Source organism: Peromyscus eremicus, chromosome 20 (assembly GCF_949786415.1).
Source record: "Peromyscus eremicus chromosome 20, PerEre_H2_v1, whole genome shotgun sequence".
NCBI lineage: Eukaryota > Metazoa > Chordata > Mammalia > Rodentia > Cricetidae > Peromyscus > Peromyscus eremicus.
The window spans coordinates 61179903-61203361 of NC_081436.1; positions in this window are offsets into that span (position 1 = coordinate 61179903).

Genomic DNA, 23459 nt, shown 5'->3' on the forward strand with positions numbered 1-23459 from the left:
GTAACCCATGGGCTCTGCCATTACGTCCAGGTAGCCAGTGTCAGAACCAAACTCAAAGTCACAGTGATAACCACTCCAGCCCCGAGGATATAGCTTCATGCCACAGCACTTGCCTAGCATGTCAAAGCTTTGGTTTCAGTTCCCAGCACCAGGAACAGGCAGCGTCACACTTCCTGACTTCCAGTATGCCAATGCAATGAGTCACACTGACAAACTTGTGCTCGTAAAACTCCAAATACTTTATAGGGAGAAGCATATGCAGCTTTAATATTAATTCACAAGAAAAGCCATAGCTCTAGTTGTGATTAGGAAGATACACTTTAAAGGTTGAGAAAGCAATTCTAAAACAGATAATTAGTACCATTTATAGTTCTTCTGAAACTGGCACTGTGTTGGTTACTTTTTTGTTGCTGTGGTAAAATGACCAAAGGCAACTCAAGGAATAGTTTATCTTGGCTTATGTTTCCTGAGGACTAGATGTCCATAATGGCGGGAAGGCATGGCAGCAGGCAGCTGGAGCAGGAAACGGTCTGATCACATTTCAGCCATACACAAAACTCAAGAGAGCTTGAACCAGAATTGGGGGAGGCGATAGCTCTCACAGCCTGTCCCCAGTGACGTTCTTCCTCCAGCAAGGCTTCCATCCTAAACGTTTCATGACCTCCCAAACAGTGCCACCAGCCAGAAGTCAAAGGGTCGACTGTGTGAGCCTGGGGCGGGGCATTTCTCATTGCAACCCCACAGCATCTTTCTAAAAGGTAGGTGAAGATGAACAGAGTAAGACTGCTATTCAAAACCCCTGCATATCAAAACAGCAGCAACTACCTAGAAAAAAAAAAAAAAAAAAAGAACAAACCCACTGAAAACTTCAGGGCAACAAACCGGTTAACAGTGATATGTCTACCGTGTAAAATGTTCCACAAATAAATCAAGCAGAAAACAAGCCCCCCAAAGGCAAAGACAAGCCATAAAAAGAAACTAAACGTATAGAAAGTATTTATTTGACTTTCAGGCAATAAGAAAAGTAGAGAATGGAAATAATGAAATGTTCCAGGTGTAGAATCATCCCGAGGCTCTGTCCCTCTCTAGCCGGTTTCCATGTGCCCAGCCCGCACCTCGATGGTGCCTCTTTTTGTTAGACACCCTTCACTCACGAAGCTTTGGGGGGCCACCAGTTTCCTGTCAGGCCCTTACTGGTGCCAGCAGCATGCAGCAAACCAGAGATCTGTTTGCAAGTTCTATGCACAAATTCATAAATGAGCTAAAACTTAAACCAAATAACCCAAACGAGACACTGGTCAAGCAAATTATTGTACCTTAGCTCAGAGTACCAAAAAAAATGTATTAGAAAAAAAAGGAAGAAAAATCTGTTAGTCATCTTATTGTAGAAGATTGTTACTGATACAATGGAGCAGCTGCATTATACCCATAAGCAAAGATCCCACAGAACTATAGATATAATAGTGACCTATTGTGTGTGAGAAAGGGAAGGGGGTTGGGCATTTTACATGGTGCAGTTTAATAAAATTATATGTGTATACTTGTAGATCATATATAAATGTGCTATGTATTATTTTATACATAACTGGTATCATGTTGTATTGGTATATAAGCATGACACATGCTAATTTGAACGTTATATACTACATTGCAATAATATAGATTTGTCAGTGCTGTGGGGACAGGAACATGGCTTCACTCTCCTGACTGGGCAGCCTGAAGAGACCTCCCGCAGGCAAAGCTAGATTCTTGGTGTGGTGGTTGAGTGACAAGGGCCCCCAAAGGCTCACGTGTTTGCATCTTGGTCCCCAGTTGGTGGGACTGTTTGGGAAGGATTAGGAGGTGCGGCCTTGTTGGAGGGGGTGTGTCCCTGGGGTGGGCTCTGCGGCTTCAATGACTGGCACCATTTCTATGGTGCGCTCCCTCTGCCTCCTGCATGAGAATCACAGCATGAGTTTTCAGCCGTTCCTGCAGCCATGCCTTTCCTTGGCCACCAGAGACTCATCCTCTAAAACCCAATTAAATTTTGTTGTAGGTTGCCTTGGTTATGTGTTTTGTCAGAGCAGTAGGAAAGTAACTTAAGACCCTTGATCTTACCACAGAAAAGCATTTCAGAACCAGTCAGTATGAACAAAGTTTGAGTTATATTGAAAGGCTTTTTTTTTTTTTGGAGGCAGGGTCTCATGTAGCCCAGACTGGCTTCCGACTCTATATGTGGCTAAGAATAACCTCCAGCTTCTAATCTTTCTGCCTCTATATCCTAAGGGCTGGAATTATAGGCGTATGCCACTACACCCAGTTTTATGCCAGTCTTAGAATCAAAACTAGGGCTTTGTGCATGCTGGGAAAGCGTCTACCAACTGAGCCATATTAATGTAGGAGCTATGCAGGGAAGTATTAAGATTACTCAAGTCTTCTTAAAGGACAGACATACTTCATTGTTTTACAATAGTCACGTAGGATTTGGGTGGTTTCTGAAGTTATCTTCAAAGCATTGCTTGGGGATATAAGGAGCTAGGAAATCATCACTGTAAACAAAGTTAATAGTCCTGTTGGTGAAATTACCAGAAAACATCCAAGAAAGGAGTGCAACTATACTCAAGGTCATATTCACTCAAACTTTAGGCCTGGTTTATTTCTATTTTACTATTCTCATTTGAAAATATTTTTATATAAAATCAATATTGTCAAGCCAGGTATGATGGTTTTAATCCCAGCACTCAGGAGGCAGAGGCAGGCTGATTTCTGTGAGTTCAAGGCCAGCCTGGTTTACAAAGTGAGTTCCAGGACAGCCAGGGTTGTTATGCAGAGAAACCCTGTTTCAATAAACCAGAAAAAAATCAATATTATCCTTAGATAGGCAACATTCAAAGAAAATATTAATTATGCCAGAATCTTTAATTCTTATCTGGGAAGAAGCTACAACCAGACTCCATCATGGGGGTGGGGTGCATTTTCCCTCCCTGTAATTTATTCTCTATATTCTGTCTCATATTTATTAGTACTATACCAACATTACATAATTTTTTTTTTTAAGATAGGGTCTTACTGAATTTCCCAGGCTGGCCTCAAACTCTCAATACAGCTCATTGTCCTTAGTACCTGGGACTACAGGCATAAATAATTTTCACATATCTCTTTGAACATATTTTATGTTATTTTTTTGCAATGCACAAAATGTACATGTTACAGATAACATGTATGTACACACACATGGCTGTATGTCTCACTCCTAGATGTCAGCTAAGGTCATCAGCTCTTTTGGACTTAAATGAAATGGTTGACTCCTGAGTCCAGGCTTTTGGAAAGAACCCCACAGTGTCCTCAAGCAGATGGATTCTCCAAGCTTGCTCTCAGCCTAGAGAGGCTTGTTTCCCCTGTCCCCTGCCCCGGGTCAAAGCAGCCATCTGCCTATGCCACTGTGAGAGGTAAGAGGGCCAATGGAAGGCTCTTGGGCAGCTGAGCCGTGTGTGTGTGTGTGTGTGTGTGTGTGTGTGTGTGTGTGTGTGTGTGTGTGTTTCCTTCCTCTCTCGCTCCCTCCCTCCCTCTCTCCCTGCTGTGTGCCTGCCTATAGTGAATATTGAGAGTTTCAGTCATGCTGGACAAAGTGCTCACCTTGGAACTGTACCCCAGCTCTTTTATTTCTATTTTTTGAGGAAGGGTCTGGCTGAGCAGTTCAAGCTGACCTTGAACTCCTAATCCTCCTGCCTCTGCCTCTAAAGAGAGGATTACAAGCATGTATCATCTTTATGTCACTCAAGTGCTGGGACTACAGTTGTATGTCACCAAGCTCAGCTTCCTGTTTGGTCTAAAGTCACACATTATAGTGACATTAAAAGCTCTCCAGGCAGAGAGTGGGCTCAGCACTTAAGCGTGCTGTTGCTCTTCCAAAGGACTAGGGCTAGGTTCCCAGCACCTGGGTCAGCTTACAACCACCCATAACTCCAGCTCCAGGGGACCTGACACCTTCTTCTGGCTCCTCTGGATACCAGTGTACATATGGCACACACACATACAGAGAGACACATAAATATAAATAATCGGACCTTGGTGGCCCACATCTTTATAAAATGCTTTTGTTTTCAATACATCCCAACCAGTTTCCCTCCCTCTACTCCTCCCAGCTCCCTGCCACCCCCATTCCCCACATCCACTCCTCTGTTTCTCTTCAGAAAAGAGCAGGACTCTCAGAGATATCAGCCAAACACAGCATAACAAGATGCAATAAGACCAGGCACAAACAAACCCTTATATCAATGCTGGATGAGGCAACCTAGTAGGGGGGAAAGGGTCCCAAGAGCAGGTGAAAGAGTCAGAGACACCCCCACTCCCACAGTTAGCTGTTCCACAAAAACACCATGCTATACAACCGTAACATGTATGTAGAGGACCTAGCTCAGACCTACGCAGGCTCCGTGATTGCCACTTCAGTCTCTGTGAGCCCCTATGAGCCCTGCTTAGTTGATTCTGTGGGCTGTGTTCTCCTGATGTCCTTGACCCCTCTGGCTCCTACAATTCTTCCTCCCCCTCTTCTGCAGGGTTCCCTGGGCTCCAAGGGGAGGGACCTGATGGAGATCTCCAGTTTGGGCTCTCTCAGCCTAATGTCTGGCTGTGGGTTTCTGCATCTGCTCCCATCAGCTGGATGGCACACATCTTCAATCCTAAGACTCGGGAGACAGAGTCAGAGACAGATGGATCTCTGAATTTGAGCCAGCCTAGTCTGCATTAGCAATATCCAGGCTAGCTAGTACTACATAGTAAGACACTGTCTTAAAGTAAAAATGCATTTTTAAGAAGTTCTGGCTTCTCTTCCTATGAAATACGTTTCTGCTCTTATATGAAGCATGAGTTGAATGTATTTCAAAATATCAGAATTATGGTGAGGTGTTTTGTTTTTTTTAAATTTTCTTGTGCTTTTTCAAGTTTCCCAGTCTTTATATGTTGAGCATTTGTTATTTTTGTAACTGGAAGAAGTACATTCTTTGCCTCCAAGAAAGGCAAGTCTCCTGAGAATGTGGAGAAATGTGGTCCTTTGTGTTCAGTAAGCTGACTAAACCTCCAAGACCAGGCAGGGCTTCCAGCTCTTTGGGGGAATGAGTGGACTTTGAGGCTTGATGTTACCTGGCTGTTTGCACCTCAGAGAACCGGGAGTGTCTGTTGCTTTCTAGACTTGTGTTTCAGCCACAAAGAAGTTTAATCCTGTGGCTCCGCCCTTCCAACCCAGGTTTCCAGAGGCACAGGCTGCTTCCTGTTCCTAAAGGTCTTCTCAGTCACTGCTCTGGGCTGGTTCAGGCTGGGCTGGTCTCCCCCGTGGAGGGAGGGGCAAACTGCCTTCCTTGTCAGCCTGGCATCTGTTTCCCAGCTTTCTCCGGAGAGGGTGTTTGGGCAAGGTCGCACACTAAGTGAAATGACATGAATTTGTTCTCCTTTCTCCAGGAGAAATCTGGAACTACTCCTTTGTCCTAATTTTCTTGTTTTAGTTTCTAATCTTTTCTCTAGTGGGTACTCAGTTGCTTCATTTGCAACTACCCGAAGTCGGTTCTTTGCAGTAAAAACAGGCTGAGAGCAAGTCTGTTCCTCCCTCTCCCCTTCCTCTCTCCCTGTCTTCTCTCCTCTTTCTCTCTCTCTCTCTCTCAACTCTTCTTTCTGATATAGTCTCATATAGCCCAGGTGAGCCTCACACTTTTACATAGCCAAGGATGACCCTGAACTTGAACTCCTGACCCCCACACATAAACACTGAGATAACGCACCTGCACCGCCATGCCTGGCTATGTTCCTCTGTGAAGCTGGAATAAAAACAACTATATTCACTTCACTATGATGCTATAACAAATGACAGCTTAGAAAATGCAAATTTATTTGCTCTTATTTTAGAAGCCCCAGGGACAGAATAGGTATGTCATCAAAGCCAAGTTCCTTCTGAAAGCTCTGGGGAGAATCCTTGCAGCTGTTAAATAAAAACTGGAGGCCAGTGTTTGAACTAAGCCACACAAGGATCCAACAGACAAGGCTGAAAATCAAACTGGAGTCATTCATGTTCAAGCCGTCAGACCAGTGTAGTTGGAAAGTTTCTCCGGTCCCACCAAGGCCCCACAGTCCCGTGGCCCACTTATACAGTAATCACTCAGAAGCTTATATTAATTATAACTGCTCAGCCATTAGCTCAGGCTTATTACTGACTAGCTCTTACACTTAAATTAACCCACAATTCTTATTTATGTTTAGCTATGTGGCTTGGTACCTTTTCTCAGTTCTAGCTTGTCATCTTGCTTCCTCTGTGTCTGGCTGGTGACTCCGTCATCCAGGGAGCAGCATATAATGGCACACAGGTAAAGCCATGGAACACATGGCAACATATAGATGAATAGAAATGGGCTGAGTTTAGTTATAAGAGCTAGCTAGCAAGAAAATTGAGCCACAGGCCATGGCCATGAGTTTGTAAATAATAATAAGCCTCTGAGTGATTATTTTATAAGCAGCTGCAGGACGTGGGTGGGAAAGATTTGTCCTGACCATAGGGCCAGGTAGGACCAGAGAAACCTTCAGGCTACAGACCAGCACTAAAGTAAAAACTCCTGGTCAAAAGAATAGAACTCTAGCTTAAGGAGAGCCCTAACATTCTGATAGGGGGAGTCAGTCACATGGCCATGGAAGACCCCCTCAGGGAGGAGAGGCTGCCCTACCAAGGTGGGCATGCCTTAAGTGATGCTAAAGACATAGGAAGAATAATTTTCTCTTTTTTGGTTTTTTCAAGACAGGGTTTCTCTGTGTAGCCCTGGCTGTTCTGGAACTCACTCTGTAGACAAGACTGGCCTCACAGAGATCTGCTGTGGGATGTTCTGTATGGCAAATGTGTTGCTAATTAGTCAATAAATAAAACACTGATTGGCCATTGGCTAGGCAGGAAGTGTAGGTGGGACAAGGAGGAGAATAAAGCTGGGAAGTGGAAGGTTGAGTCAGAGAGACACTGCCAGCTGCCATGATGAGAAATAGCATGTGAAGATGCCGGTAAGCCACGAGCCATGTGGCAAGGTATAGATTAATGGAAATGGATTAATTTAAGCTGTAAGAACAGTTAGCAAGAAGCCTTCCATGGCCATACAGTTTGTAAGCAATGTAAGTCTCTGTGTTTACTTGGTCGGGTCTGAGCGGCTGTGGGACTGGCAGGTGAGAGAGATTTGTCCTGACTGTGGGCCAGGCAGGAAAACTCTAGCTACAGAGATCCATTTGCCTCTGCTTCCTGAGTGCTGGGATTAAAGGTGTGCACCATCACCACCTGGAGAATAATTTTCTCTTTAATAGGATATGGTATATTTCCTTCCCAGAATCCTCTGCCCTCCCCCATTCCTCCCCCCATCCCTCCCCAAGCCCTCCCCAGCATGGTTCCTAAGAGTCAGAAAGGCAAAGCTTTACCTTTTTTCTTCTGTCCATTTCTTTCAAACACAGGCTAGAACTGAAGTGTGCATTTCCTCCTCAGGGCTGTGGGCTTCCTCTCTCTCTCTCTCTCTCTCTCTCTCTCTCTCTCTCATGTCTCTCTCACTGCTCTGTGGGAGCTTGCACATCATGCTCTGTTCACCACACTGGCTTCAACAGGGTGATTTTTTCCCTTTTCTCCTCCACTCTCCTTCTCTGGGCAGCTACTGAGATTTACAGTTTGTTCTGACAAATTTTCTTTAAACTCTAGTAAAACTATCCTCAAGTTTCCATTTGAATCCATTCTTAAATTCTTTTACTAATGAGACTAAGAACTCCCAGGAAGGCAACTGGATTTCCCCTTGTGGTGATTTGAGCAGGTATGGCCTCCATAGACTCATGGGTTTGAATGCTTGGCCCATAGGTTGTGGCACTATTAGGAGGCCTTGTTGAAGGAAGTGTGTCACTGTGAGGGAGGGCTTCGAGATCTCATTTGCTCAAGCTATGCCCAGTGTGGGACACAGTCTTCTTCTACTGCCTGTGGATCAAGATGTAGAACTCTCTGCTCCTTCTCCAGCACCACATCTTTCCACACACCACCACATCCTACCACGATGATAATGGACTAAACCTCTGAACTATAAGCCAGCCCTGCTTAAATGTTTTCCTTTATATGAGTTGCCATGCTCATGGTGTCTCTTCACAACAATAGGAACACTGAGACTCCTCTATGCCAAAACTAAGCTGTGTATTAGACTTCCCGTCTTAGAAAGAACATTCTTGGCATTACACAAAGAAACACCCAAAGTGAAACTAACCTGCTATGTTAGTCAGAGTTTTCTAGAGTAGCAGACCTTATCTCTCTCTCAAGAGAAAGGGAATTTATTAGAATGACTTACAAGCTGTGGTCCTGCTAATCCAATAACGGCTGACTATGAATGGAAGTACCAAGAATCCAGTTGTTTAGTCCATGAGGCTGGATGGTCTTCAGTCTATACCAGAATCCTGAAGAAGTAGGCTCTAATGCTAGTGGAGGAATGGACTTGCTAGGGAGGTGAGAGCAAGAAGAAGCAGGCAAGGAGAGGGCTTCTTTCTCCCATGTCCTTAGATAGGCTGCCAGCAGAAGGTGTGGTCCAGGTTAAAGGTGGATCTTCCCACCTTAAAGATCTGGAATAGAATTGGGTCTTCACATTTCAAATGATTTACTTAAGAAAAATAGAATCCCTCACAGGTGTATCCAGTCAGGGGTTTTAGTTAACTCCAGATGTAGTCAAGTTGACAACTAAGAATAATCCCACCTGCCAAGGCGATTTCTCTTTGTAAAAAGGATGTGCTATGATGCAAGCTAGCCTAGCAAACACATTAGGGCTGAAAGTTCATCTGGATTTTAGGCTAATGCAGGTGGTGGCTGTCTCTTTTCCCCACTGGCTGCGTCTGACCTCACGGTCTTTCAAGACTGGCTAGTGTCACTAAGTAGGGGAAAGCAAGAAATTTTCACATGTGTTTTACAAGGCGAGAGAGATTTATGGAATATTGGCCCTTGGGGAGTTAGCTAGCTTTGATTTCTCACAGTAGTAACTATGACACAACTGTTTGAGCTTCAGCCTGGAAGGTCACCACAGTAACCACTAGGATCCAGTCATTCTGTAAGCTACCCGTTTGAGAGTCTTTTGAGGGGAGCTGACTTGCCCCAGGGTGGGAAAGAGAGGCAGTAACTTCTTACCTGTTATACACTAATCTGCTACTTTATCTGTTGTAATTGTGTATGTAGAGCCCATGCTGGGGGGCGGGGAACAGGAGCCACCCTCTGTGTGTGGCTTGGCTTTACTAAGTAGCCCTGCCTGGCCTCAAACTTGGGATCCTCCTGCTCCAACCTCTTCAATGCTGAGATTACAGGCATGCTCCCTAACACCCGTTAGGTTTGAATGGAGACGTAGCAGAGAACATGAGGACATGTTTTTAAATGACTATACTAATCCACCAATGAGGTGGGGAGCTGGTGGCTTTAGTCTAAGAATTTGATCAGGTTCTTTAGCCAAACTATCTTGCATTATGCAAAGGGAGGCCTGGGGTTGGGTTGAAGGGCACAGTCTGAGGAGAACAAAGAAAAAAAAACTATGAAATGGAATTTTGGGTGAAAGGAAAGAAGGGAGGTGAGGAGATGGGGGAAAAGGAGGAACCTTGTCCATGCAGGTTCCTTAGGTGGTCCAAAGGCTTGAAAGAGCATCCCACTGATGATGAATATCTGGTGCTGTGTCCTATAGGATATGACCAATCCGAAGCTAGCTACTCTCCCACAAACACTTCACATGAATGAGACTTTAATGGTGATTCTATGGCACAGAGGCAGGGATCTGGGTTGAAGGAGTCCTAAGTAGTGACCACATTTAAGGACAGCAAGCAATCCCCAAACCTTCCTAATGCTGGCTGTCTTGGTCAGTGTCCTATTGCTGTGAAGAAACACTGTAGCCATGGTAACTCTTATAAAAGGAAGCATTTAATCGGGGCTTGCTTACAGTTTCAGAGGTTTAATCCATTATCCTCATGGTGTACAACATGGCAGCATGCAGGCAGACATGGTAGCTGAGGAGTAGCTGAAACTTCTACATCCAGATCTGTAGGCAGCAGGAAGAGGGAGCCACTGGGCCTGCCTTGGGCTTTTAAAAACCTAAAGCCCACCCCCAGTGACACATTTCCTCTAAGAAGTGCCACTCCCTGGTGACCGAGCACTTCAGTCTACGAGCTTGTGGGGGCCATTCTCTTCAGACCTCCACACCACTGAAGTAGCTGCTCCAGGCCACTGCAATTCTCAGAGACCTGAAAAGGCAGTGCTGTCTCGGGCCTGGGAAGGAAGGTAACCTTTGAGACTGAGCAGCGGGTGGCTGTGCCCACAGCAGAGCTGTCACCAAGCACAGGTCCCAGGGGAGCTTTCCGGGCAGGTGAGGCAGGCTTCCAAACATGCAGGGCGTCACTGCTAGCCATTCCACTTCCACACTTAGGAAGGCATGAGTTCTTTGTGGTCATTTTCACTCCTAACGGCCTGTGGAGGATTCACTGTTTTGCAACAAAACCCTAAATTGTTTTGCAAGATTTCTTCATTGTTTCAAGTCATTTGATTTTATTTTCTGTCATAAAGGCTGGTTAGAGAGAAAGAATATTTGTGCTTCAGGCTTAAATCGGAAAATGACATTTGATGTCACTCAACTTTGGGAATGTTGTCAGCATGATAGTGCCCATCCTGTCCTGTGTGGCATCTGGTCTCTTGAGAAACACGACAAGTTCTCTTTAGTCCCATTCAAGAGCTCTTAAAAGAAAAAACACCTACCAACATTTTAATATTTAACAGACACCATCGACAGCAAGCTCTGGTTGAACATGGTGGTACGTGCCTGCGACCACAGCCTTCAGGAAACTGAGACAGGAGGATCATGACTTTGATGCAAGGCTAGAAGACATAGTGAGCTCAAGGTAAGCTTGAGCCATGTAAGGAAACCTTGCTTCAAAGAGAACAAAACCATTTTGACAAGAAAAGGAGCCAAGAGAAAGTTAACGGTGGGAGATAGTGTCTTCGAGTTGGTTCTCCACGACTGTGTCTCAGTTGTGGCCTATTTATTTATCGACTGGCAGTGCTGGGGTCAGACCAGAGCTGCACACAAGTTAGGCCAGGGCTAACCAGCCTGTGCACCTCTAAATGTCTCTTTCCTGGAGTCGTGTAAACCACTGTGCTCTTCAGCGGTGGTGCTGGGCCTCTAGTCTCTTTTGTCAAAGGACCAAACTACATGTTAAATTGGCTTTATTTTCAACAATGGGCAACATGTCATTTCATAAAATGTGCTACTTTGAGCAGAAAAGGTTGGCTTTATAAACAGAAAATGTCTGTGGGTAGGTGGTGTGGACAAAAACAGGAACAGAATGTGGATGTCACTCCAGAGTTGACTGGTAAGACAGGGACAGGGAGCCAGAACAATAAGGAATGATCTGGTGAAATCTGGTAAATTCCTTCAGGTTACTTGCTGTTAGGCTTTTGTGTCGGGATTAAGGCAGAAGGAACTGGCCTGTTTGAGAAATTTTTCTCTTGTCTCTCTAATGCTGGCTTCTCAGAGGGTCAGACGAACAGCTCAGCTCCAGCTTGGCGACACTTAACAACTGTAACTCCAGTTTGATTTCCAGCCTTGTCTTGAGGTCTGGTGCAAGAGCTGAGTCTAAAACAATTGCCTCTTGTAACTTTTATTGGACACTCTGCAGCCCCCAGTGTCTGGCATGCCCTGTGCCCGGTAAACATTTGTTGATTTATTGACATTATTATTAACATTACTAACACATGAAGAGCAGGATTGAGTACTAGGGAATCTTAAAGGCCAAACTGGTTTTTAGAAGTCAAATGAACTCTCTGAACAAATGGAGCTGCATTTCTGTTTCCCCTCCCCTTAATTCAGATTGGGATTTGGGGGGACAAAGATGGCGGGTCCCGTGGTGGGGTTTGGAAAGAGACGAGGGGAAGGTGGCAGGTGGCTGGTATTGTTGGTCCTTTGAGGCTGGTGCTTTTAAACAGTTCGTGGTCTATTTTCAAAAGCTTCGCTTCCAAATATCATTGAAAAATAGCCAAACAAGAGACTCAAAAGGATCCACCCACACGGAGCCCTCTCCGACACTGAATTAGAGACCCCCCCATGTTGTCCTTCCCTCCTTTACTCTACACTTTGTGTCCTGAAATACACATTGACTTCCATGAGCAGAACGGCTTGTTGCCATCTCCCTCCAGTGCTCTTCCTCGGCTCCCCCTCCAGATGTGCCCACCCCTGGGCTTCCCCCCTCCAGATGTGCCCACCCCTGGGCTTCTCCCCTCCAGATGTGCCCACCCCTGGGCTTCCCCCCTCCAGATGTGCCCACCCCTGGGTTTCCCCCCTCCAGATGTGACCACCCCTGGGCTTCCCCCCTCCAGATGTGCCCACCCCTGGGCTTCCTGCCCCCCCCATGTGCCCACCCTCCAGATGTGCCTACCCCTGGGCTTCCCACCTCCAGATGTGCCCACCCCTGGGCTTCCTAATCCAGATGTGCCCACCCTCCAGATGTGCCCACCCCTGGGCTTCCCACCTCCAGATGTGCCCACCACTGGGCTTCCCAATCCAGATGTGCCCACCCCTGGGCTTCCCCCCTCCAGTTGTGCCCACTCCTGGGCTTCCCCCTCCACATGTGCCCACCCCTGGCCTTGCTTGTGGCTCCCTTGGCTTTCCCTCCACTTGTCAGCTACAGTAGGGTGTGGGCTGGAGACCCAGTTCATGCTGGGGCCTGAAGTGGCCTGAGGGGATTTTGGTGTAGACCTCTACTCAGGTGAAGCAGGGGTTGTTGACTGTGTCACAGAAAAGGAGTTTCAGGACAAGCCAGTCTGAAGAGGTGAACTTTATTGAGAAGAGATTTAACATCGATTTAAGCATGGGCTTTAATAGACAGAGGGTAGTATGCAACCAGGTGTGAGTGCAGACCTCTTCACATCTTCGCTGTGGTCATATATGCTGTGTCAATGACATCTGAAATTCCATCTCAAAGGGTGCCCGAGAGACTTTTCTTTTGAAGGGTGGGTGTCTCTTTTTGGCAAGTGAGACTATCAGACAGTTCTTGATGTGCCGTGGATGGAGTTACAATCTAATAAAGTAACACGGGTCACACAGGTGGCTCTGGACTGTGGTTCTCAACCAGTGAGTCACGACCCCTCTGGGGTTGCATATCAGATATTTATGATTCATAACAGCAGCAAAATTACAATTATAAAGTAGCAACAAATAGTTTTTTTTTTAAAGATTTATTTATTTATTATGTATACAGCATGTATGACTGCAGGCCAGAAGAGGGCACCAGATCTCATTACAGATGGTTGTGAGCCACCATGTGGGTGCTGGGAATTGCACTCAGGACCTCTGGAAGAGCACTCGGTGCTCTTAACCTCTCAGCCATCTCTCCATCCCTGCAACAAAAGAGTTTTATGGTTGGGAGGTCACCACAACATGAGGATCTGTATTAGGGTCGCAGCACTGGGAAGGTTGAGAACCACTGCTCTAGAGGGAGTTGAGGCTCCTTTACCACAAATGGAGTTAGTTGACAGTCTTGCTTGTGAGCGTCAGAACGTTGCAGGTTTACAGCTGGCGAAGGAGTAGGACTCAAAGCCTCGGAGTATGGTTCACTGCTCTTTGTATATTCTTGTTTGAAATATCTCTAAGCAAAAGGAGTATTGTTCCTGTAAGGACAGCCTTCCCAGCAAATGTCAACTGTGCTCAAATGCTTGACTTCCAGCCGTGGAGAGATTTCAATCAGAATGCAGAGCAAAGTGCCTCTTTCCCCTTCCCGAGACTCCTTCATTTCCTTCCCCGTCTTCCTGTCCTCACTCACCCACGTAAAGATCTCTAGACCATGGGCATGTTAGGAGAAGCCTTCTTGCTCCTTATAATCCAGAGAGAATTGTCTAAAATGTTCCTTTGGCACTGAAAACCTGTCGCCCTAAGACTTCCACAAGTTCCCAGGAACCCTGAGCACTTAAGCCCCGCCTTCCAACCTTCTGTTTCTGGAGACTAATTCAGTTCAGGGCTCAGCTTGCTGTCCCTATAACCCAAATGTGTGGTGGTTCATCCTGCAATCCTTAGGAGAAGACAGGAGGATCAGAAGTTCAAGGTCATCTCAGCTACACAGTGAGCTTGAGGCCAGCATGGGATACATGGGACTGTCTCAGAAAGATGTTAGAATTCCTGGCCACTCCCCCAGCTACATGACTGTGTGTGTGCTGGCAAGATGCTTAGTCATCCCAGGGCCTTATGTCCTACATAGTCCGTGCACTGCGTGGTCACGTATGCGCATGCATGGCGTAGCCATGTAAGCCCATATGCGCATGTGCCGGCGGAATCTCTAATAGCGGGTCCCACTTATCCCTCCATCCCTTTTTCCTACACGATCATTCCCACAGGCCTATCACATCCCTTCTCTTCCCTTCCCTTAATAAACTCTTGCAGTGGGTTTTGTTTTACCTCGTGGCTTTTCTCGCACGGTAAACAGCACTGCTTAATGAATAACATTGTGCCACTTAATAAATTACAAAAGAAAGAAGGGAGAAAGGAAGGAAGGAAGGAAGGACGGAAGAAAGGAAGGAAAGAAACGTATGTGTATATGTATATGATGTATTTGTATATGTGTATGTACGTACATCTCAAACCAAACTGAAAATAAATGCAAAACTGAGCCATTTTCTTGTTTTTATGAATTTACACTGATACATCTTTGTGTGTGAAGTAGATTTCATGTTTACTAAACTTCAGGGAAGTTTAAAAGACAGGGAAATTTACATAGAAGAAAAGTCAGGCAACTTCAAGATGAACATTGGCTGTTCTCTAGATCCTTCTCGTTCGTGTTCTGGAGACATCGCTCAGCCGCTTACCCTGCCCTGAGCCAGGCCGTGCCACATCTTCCAACCTCGGTTTCTTTTCACTTCTTGCCTCTCTTTTCTCAAGAGAAAGCCAAATGGCAAAACTCACCGTCATCACTAACACACACACACACACACACACACACACACACACACGCACTCACTCACACACGTGCTTGAACAAATTCTTCCCATTTTTTGTTTTTCTTCTTTATATGCTCAATAAACACAGTGAGAAGTTACCATTCTTTTATTTTACTTTTATTATTATTATTATTTTATTTATTTGTTTGTTTGTTTGTTTGTTTTAAAGACAGGGTTTCTCTGTGTAGTTTTGGTGCCTGTCCTGGACCTCGCTCTGTAGACCAGGCTGGCCTCGAACTCACAGAGATCCGCCTGCCTCTGCCTCCGTGTGCTGGGATTAAAGGCGTGCGCCACTACCGCCAGGTGAGAAGTTACCATTCTTAAGAATGGGCTCTTAAACACTCCAATTCTAGGACAGGGCAACCCCAATCCCCACTCTTTACCTCGGTGTTAGTAGGCAACCATGGTAATAGGCTTTGTAGTTTCTCATTCCTGGTTTCCCCACCTGAGAAAGAACATTCACCTCCTTGCTCCACACACATGTTGTAAGGATGACACAGCTCTAGCCCCGTGCTTGGCACACACTGCAGATTAATGTTGCCTGTTTTTGCTTGTGCCCTAGCTTTCTGCCTGTTGACTTCCTGTGCTGGCATGTAGGTGCCAGTCAGGTGCCAGCACCTCCACCGAGAGGCGAGAGGCGGGGATCTCCCAGCCAGCCAGAGCTAATTGCTCTCTCTGGGAATTCTGCACGGAGTTGACACTTCCTTTTGGCAAAGAGGAACGTGAAAGTGAACAAGACAATGCTTAAATGAGTTTCTGATCTGGAGGGAAATGGGTGTGTTGGCAAAGGAATGACCCAAGGAAAGGGTAGAGGGAGGAAGGAAAAACAGAGCCAGCCTCAGGGTCTGAAATTTCAAATCATCCCTGGGAATGTCGTCAGCTCCCTCTCCAGATGCTCTTTAAAAATTGATTGTGCTTTTCCATTTTTTCCGAGGTTTTGTCATTTTCATATAATAGATGATTTCAACATGTGTATCAGTCAAGGTTCATTTGGGGAAGAAGGTTCACTGTGAATTAATGGTGAGACAAGGAACCTACTCCAGAAAACGGGTTTCACACAATTTGAGAAGAACTAGGGAAGGAGAAGTCAGGAGAAGGGAGTTGAAGGGTCAGAGAAGAATCGCTAACCAGGCCTGGCCCACAGGACTTCCGGAACCCAGGTGTGTCCCGTCCAGTCTCCAGAAGACTGCTCTCTCCTGTGGTCGCTACCTCTGTGAGTTCACAGCCCATCGTTGCTGGCAGTCCTGGGCTGCTATTGTTAGCTGAGCTGGCAGACAAGGATAGCTGATGTTGGAAATCAGACACACATACACACACACACACACACACACACACACACACACACACACACACCCCAGCCTGCCTTCAGGGACTCAGTGCCAGCAGCTACAGCATCACCAACCGCTGTCTCCTTTAAAAGGTCCCTGCTGTCACAGATCACTCTCTTGTTCTCTCACTCTGCCTGCCTGTCTGTCTGTCTGTCTGTCTCTCTCTCATGTCTCTGCCCCTCCTCCCCAGTAAATCCCCTGCATGAGAACTGTTGTATGGTATAATCTGGTATAATCTTTGCAGCATTCCTTGGCCCTGACCCGCCAAGGTACTGTCAGCAAACCCCAACAGCTGGACCAGGAGTGCAGGGGAGTGAGGGCCACTGGACCCTGCTGGTACCTCCTGGTCTGTCTCACCAGAGACCTCTACAGCATCGCCTGACTGCCATGTCTCCTTCTCTTTCTTTCTGTTCCCCTTGCTGTTTCCCTGATCCCGTGGCTCTCCACCGCAAAAGCCTCTGAGGATTCTGACTCATCTTCCCCGGTGAATTAGGTTAGGCTCCCTTGCCTGTCACTCACATCCCTCAGTGAGCGGACCCACCCTGTCTTCCTGGCTCTATCCCACTTCACTCCTACAATTTCCTCTGCTTTAGACATCCATGCTTCCCCAAATGGATTCTACTCTTTCCTATCTGTGCCTCTGTGCAAACCCTGCTTCTAAGATCAACAAAACACCCAGTAGCCTTCTAGACTCAGTCCCAATGACGACGGCTTTCCATGTTCTCCACTGAGACCTTTACATTAAAAAAATATTATTTGTATGTGCCTGCGTGTGTGTGTGTGTGTGCGTGTGTGTGTGTGTGTGTGTGTGTGTGTGTGTGTGTGTGTGTGTGTACTGCTACACAGGTCTGAAAATCAGAAGACAACTTTCAGAGGCCAATCCTCTCCTTCCACAGTAGATTCCAGAGATAGAATTCATTACATCCGGCTCATACAGCAGATGCTGTCACTCACCGAGCTATCCCCCAGCTCCCTCACACCTTAATCAAAGGGTCCCCTTAACTAGAGTTCCACTGGGAGAGCTCTAAACCCTGAAGGCAGAAGAACAGCTGCGTTTCCCTGCCTGTGAGTTCTGTATCTACCAACCAGCTGTGGACAGAAAGGAAAAAAGTGATCTGGAGTGTGGCACACACACATTTATTCCTAGCACCCAGGAGTCTAATAGGAGAGGATCATGAATTTGAGGCTGGTCTGGGCTACATGGCGAGATGATGTCACACACAAAATATCAAAATGAAAGCTGGATTTGTACTGAATATGTGCAGGCATTTTTTTTTCCTGTTACCATCCCTTATCAATGGTATAACAACTGTTTCTATAGTGTCTGGAACTGATATGATAATAATTATATTAGTAATTAGAAGTAATCTCAAGATGATTTCAAGTATGCAGACACATTAGTTAGGTGTGACTATGATCGCATCTCACGTAAGGGATGAGAGTTTGAGTACTCAAAGGGAGACCTGGATCCCACCTTTTCAGATCTCAAGGATAGCTGTGTAGCTGTGTTATCCAAAAGTGTTTAGAGACAGAGGGATGTGGGCTGAAATCCTAGCTCTGCCTGGGCAAGTTGATCTGCATTTCCTCAGCACTTCCGGCTACTGCTCAGGCAGGTTGGAAGGACTCTGGGAGAAGTAGGAACTACATACCTTCTTGTGATGGTTTGAAATGCCTTCACAGTCTCAGAACACTCGTCCCCAGTCTGTGGTTCTGTTGGGTATGTGTAGGAGATGTGGCCTTGCTGGAGGACATATGTCGCTGGAGGCGGCTTTAAGATTTCAAAGCCACACACCATTTCCAGTTCACTCTCTCTGTTTCATCCTTGCAGTTCAAGATGTGACCCCCCAGTTGATACCCCAACTGCCGTGTCTGCCACCCGCTGCTTCTGCTGGAACCGGAAGCCCAAAGAAACTCTTTTTTCTATTAGTTTCCTTGGTCATAGTGTTTCCTCACAGCAGTAGAAAAGCAGCCATTACATCTCTGAAGAGGCAACATGTCTCCTTCGCCTTTGCCGGTCCTCACCCAGGTGCTCAACAAATCCCTGTTAATGAATGAACATCAACTCAACAGTTCTGACCTTAGGTAACCCAAGGTCAAACCTAGGTGATGTCAATCACTGCACCACGGCTCACTCACAGAACACTCTCCTGCAGCAAGATGGAGAGAGATTAGAGCCCAGGAGGGAGCAAATCAAGTTTCCACTTGCTTTATCAAGTCAGAGGAAAAGAAAACTAAGAGGTTTAATGAGTGGTCTGGGACACAACCCCATAGCAGCCCCAGCTAGGAAGTTACCAAGGCCTCAGGGATCAACAGCTGTGCGGGAAAGATGGAGACTCTCAATACTCCTTGGCAGGCTCTTGCCTCCAGACCCGGAGAATAGTTCTTCAACACAGGAAGATGGGAGGAAGCAAGAGGCCTTAGACCAGGCACACACTTTCTAATTAGGGGGGGGGGGAGTTGGCAGACAGACAGACAGACAGAAGGAGAGAACATGTGTGCCATGGCATGTGTGGAGGTCAGAGGACAAACTTCCCGATTCTCCCTTCTACTTGGTGAGATAAGGTCTCTTCTTTTGTGATTCCCCTGTGTCCACCTCCCATCTCATTGTTGGAGTTCTAGGATTACAGATGTGAACCACTGCATCTGGCTTTTGATGTGAGTTCCAGGATTCAAATTCAGGTCATCAGGCTCTTGTGGGAAGCCTGCTGAACCATCCCCAGGTCCCAGACCAGGTATATTTTTATCAGACTCCAGGGGAAAGAGTTCAGTTCATCTTGGATGCTGCTGCAGTGGAGGACATCATCATCCTCCCGCTTTGCTGCTGCTGGCAGCATTTAGTAAATGTGACAGTGGACACCCTGTAGCCCAGCACTTCCCTTTCTGGGTTTCCACGCTAGAAAGATATTCTCACAAGGGGACTATACAAGGATGTGAACTGCTGCATTGTTTATAAAATCAAGCAATTAAAACAATCCAGATCTCAGTTAATGATGAAGAAATGGAGTCATTTAAGTGTTAAAATGCAAAATAGCATACACAAAAGTATGAACCATATTTTTTTAAGTTCTGGGGTTGGAGCTGGAGTTATGTAGGTATGTGCTAGGTAAGTGCTATACCATTGACCTACATCCCTGGCTCACAAAGCATGGACTATATATTCTAAAATTATGATCTGAATGAAGAAAGCGAGTATAGAATGATGACCTCAACACTCCAGCATAATGTGAGCTGTGCCATGTATTGTTCAGGGTTACATATGCAAACACAGGTTTAAACAGTAGGTTGAAGGGACACATCTAAGCCTGGCCTTGCAGTCACTTTTGGAGAAAGGACTAAAATCTTCTCTGAGTCACCATGCTTTTGCCTATAATGTCAGAAATCAGATGCTATGGCAGGAGAGTAGAGCATTCCAGGCCAGCCTGGCCTATATAACGAGACCTTGCTTCAAAACAATGTTTAAACACACATGTGTAATGTTTCCTTAGTTTCAATTAGTAAGAAAAATACCTTTGAAGCCTCAAAGTACAAATATCACAACTGAGTAGGATAGGTGGAATATAAGGACATTTTTATATTAAAAAATAAGTTATTTTTCTAGCGTAAACAGAAGCATGGCCTTTGAAGTTGACTCTCTCTCTCTCTCTCTCTCTCTCTCTCTCTCCCCCTCTGTCTCTCTCTGTGTGTGTGCGCGTGTGTGTGTGCGCGCGTGCGTGCGTGCGTGCGTGCGTGTGTGTGTGTGTGTGTGTGTGTGTGTGTTGTTTTGCATGTGTTGGGTGGGAAGGATATTGGGTTTAAGAAACAGTTAAGAAACACATACTTCAGGAATGTCCATCTGCAGGCAACAGAAGTCACCTATGGTCATGGCTTTGGAGTTGACCATTCAGCCCACCTGCTTAAACTTGTAGTGCTCTCTTTGGCCCACTGGTGAAATCTATTTCCTTCAGACTCTAGGAGGAAACACACAGAAAAATGAGCATCGTTTCAGGGGCTTGTAAACCCAAGGGTAAGTCTCCACTATTCCATGTGACTGGCCAATTGTTCAGATCAGCAAAGTAGAAATCCATGAAGGAGAGCTGGGGTGTAGCTCAGTGTTAGAGAACTTACCCCTCACATGTGAGGCCCTGGGTTTCCATTTCTAACATCTCAAAGAAATGGAGAGCGGAAAGGAGAGGGAGAAAGGGGAGGAAAGGAAATCGAATTCTGTCTCCCTCTGTCCATGTCCCTGTCTCTGTCTCATTCTCTATCTGTGTGTGTGTGTATGCACATGTGTGTAAAAACAGCTGGACCATGAAACAACTGCTCACAGCTCAAGGGCCCTCAGTTTGCATGCAGTGTAGTATAAATAAATAAGGTCATTCTGGGAAACCAAAGACATGGAAAGCTGAACTCGCCAGCATAAATGCTGACATCCTTGTCTTCAAACCAGCCTTTCTCAGCACAAAGCTGGAAATGTACAGGGATCCATTTCATCTTACAGAGTTTGTACTGTCTGTTCTCCTGCGGGGACCACGTGACAGGCAGGCTGTGGCTGAACAGTCCAGCTTGCTCTTTGGGGGTCAGCCTCTGATGCCCCTCCCCCACTAGAGGCTTTAGGGTTACCCCCAACTTCCCTAACACAGTCAGGGCTTCCCCACCCCTGGGGCTCCCAGTGGTGCCCTCTAACTTCAGCCTAAAATAAGATGGCTTTTTACACCAAAGTTCTTTTACACACACACACACACACATACACACACATACACACACACTTTGGAATGTGAAACCTTTGAATTTGATGCCTAGCAAAAGAAGAATAACAGAGGAAATTTAATTAAGAACTAATTCTGAAAATCTGCTGTATCTTTTCCAGTCAGTGCCAAGGACTTCTGAATTGTGACAAACTTCTAGCCTCCCAGTGTGCCAAGTGGCCCAAACCCTGGCAAATGCACTAAATGTTTAGAGGATATGTAATCACTCCAATGACCCAAAGTCAGATGTGCCTTGAATAATTTATGCAAAAACATTTATAAAAAGTAGGGTTTGGCAATAAATCTCAGGATAGTCCTCATTAAGGTCACTTGCTGACAGACAGCTGAAAGAGGGATCTAGTCCCCGAATTATCTTCAAACCATGGGGGAAAATCTACCAAGACTCAGTTTATGAATCTGTTCTATAATTTGGCCATGGGGAACTGGCTGGAGCTTAGATATAACTACAGGGACCCAACAGTGCGTCAGATTAACACCGCAGCTCTTTAGACGTCCATCTTCATCCCTTGTCAGCAGACAGGCTTCCGGCCAGCTCTCCTGGAAACTCCTGTTGAGTCCCTGTTCAGAAACCTAGTTTGGGAATGCAGACAGGTGCCATAGTCTTGTGAGAACCACCACCACCACCACCACCGAACATGCACCCAGAAGTTTCAAGATCAAGGTGGCAGCTGTGGTTGCTGGAGGGATGACTCATCGGTTAAGAGCACTGGCTGCTCTTCCAGAGGACCTGAGTTCAATTTTCAGCACCCACATGGCAGCTTACAACCATCTGTAATTCCAGTCCCAGGGGATCTAACACCTTCTTCTAACATTCAAAACATGGATATGGTGACGACCATGAGGGCAAACAACCATGCACGTTAAAAAAAAAAAAAAAAAAAAAAAAGTGGTAGCTATGTACACATTTCCATCCCCAAGAGGAGGTCCGGATTACCCCTGGTTTTGGACTCACGTCCCCCCTCATTTTTCATCATGACTAGCTTCTTTTTTCTTTTTTTGAGAGCCAGAAGAAGGTGTAAAATCTCCTTTTCATTATAGATCTGCATAAGAGTGACCACTAATAGCCACACAACACAGTCCAGGCTAGGTTGCTTTGAAATCTCCTCTGCTAAAGCTGTTATTCCATAACTCTTCAATTTAGCCCCAGCTAGATTTTTAGACAAGGCTAGAAAGCAGCCATATTCTTCACCAAAATATCACAAGACCAGCCACTAGGCCATATGCTAACATTCTTTTCCTCTGAAACTCTTGAGCTAGGCCCCCACAGTTAAATCACCCTCAGCACCACTGGCTTCCATACCCTACTAGTATGGACCATTAAGGCTCACTTAAAGCATTCAGCTGCTTTTCTAATCTGAGGTCCCAAAGTCCACATTCCTCCAAACAAACACATGGTCAGGCCTATCACAGCAATACCTCAGTCCCTGATACCAACTTTTGTCTTAGTTAGTTTTTTCTTTTTCTTTTTTGAGACAAGGTCTCACTATGTAGCCTTGGCTGGCTTGGAACTTTCTATGTAGACTAGACTGGCCTGAAACTCACCGAGATCTGCCTGCCTCTGCCTTTGGATTAAAGGTGTACACCACACCCATCATCTTCCTTTTTTATTAGCATATGTTCCTTGTCTGTGGCGTTTGATTTCCTAAGGACATTTTCATACAAGCATATAACGTTGTAACCCCTAACGCAGCCTTCCTGTACACAGCCATCATGAAAGGAAGGTGCAGGACAGATGGTCCGGCAGTTTAGCAGATAAAGTATACTCTGTCCACAGTTATGTATAAACTGCTCTATTATATATAGCTCAATATTGCCCACTCTGTGTGGGGGGGGCATGCGTGTGTGTGTGTGTGTGTGTGTGTGTGTGTGTGTGTGTGTGTGTGTGTGTATTGATGGAGATCCAGCTTTGCAATCCTAGGGAAGTTTGGTACCACTGAACAGTGTCTTCAGACCTTCCATCTATCCTAGAGTCACCCTTCTTGTCCATTCTAGAGAGTATGAAGGGGTCAGCCCCCCAGGTTGCTCCTCTACTCCACCCCAGCTTGCTCTTCTCAGATTCTTCCACTGATGGGGACTGTGTAGTGACTCTCCTGCACCAAGGTAGCAGCTCCCTCTTCACTCTCCAACACATCCTCATTCCCTGCACGGCCCCACATTGACCTCTTGCTTCCTCTACCGACATCCCACACCGCCCTCTGCGGCTGAACACATAGGCTTCTATTCTCTACCCCATGGTCTTCTGTCTTAAAATTAGCAAGCTTCAGATCCTGGGATGCAGACAATGGAATACGGGAAGATAATCAGATTTTCATTATTCTTGATAACAAGGCCACAGGTCCTCTGACAGTATGCCAATGTAACCTACCTTATATTTATTTTAGTCTACACTGTCTCCAAGCCCAGGGGGTTGGTGGGGTA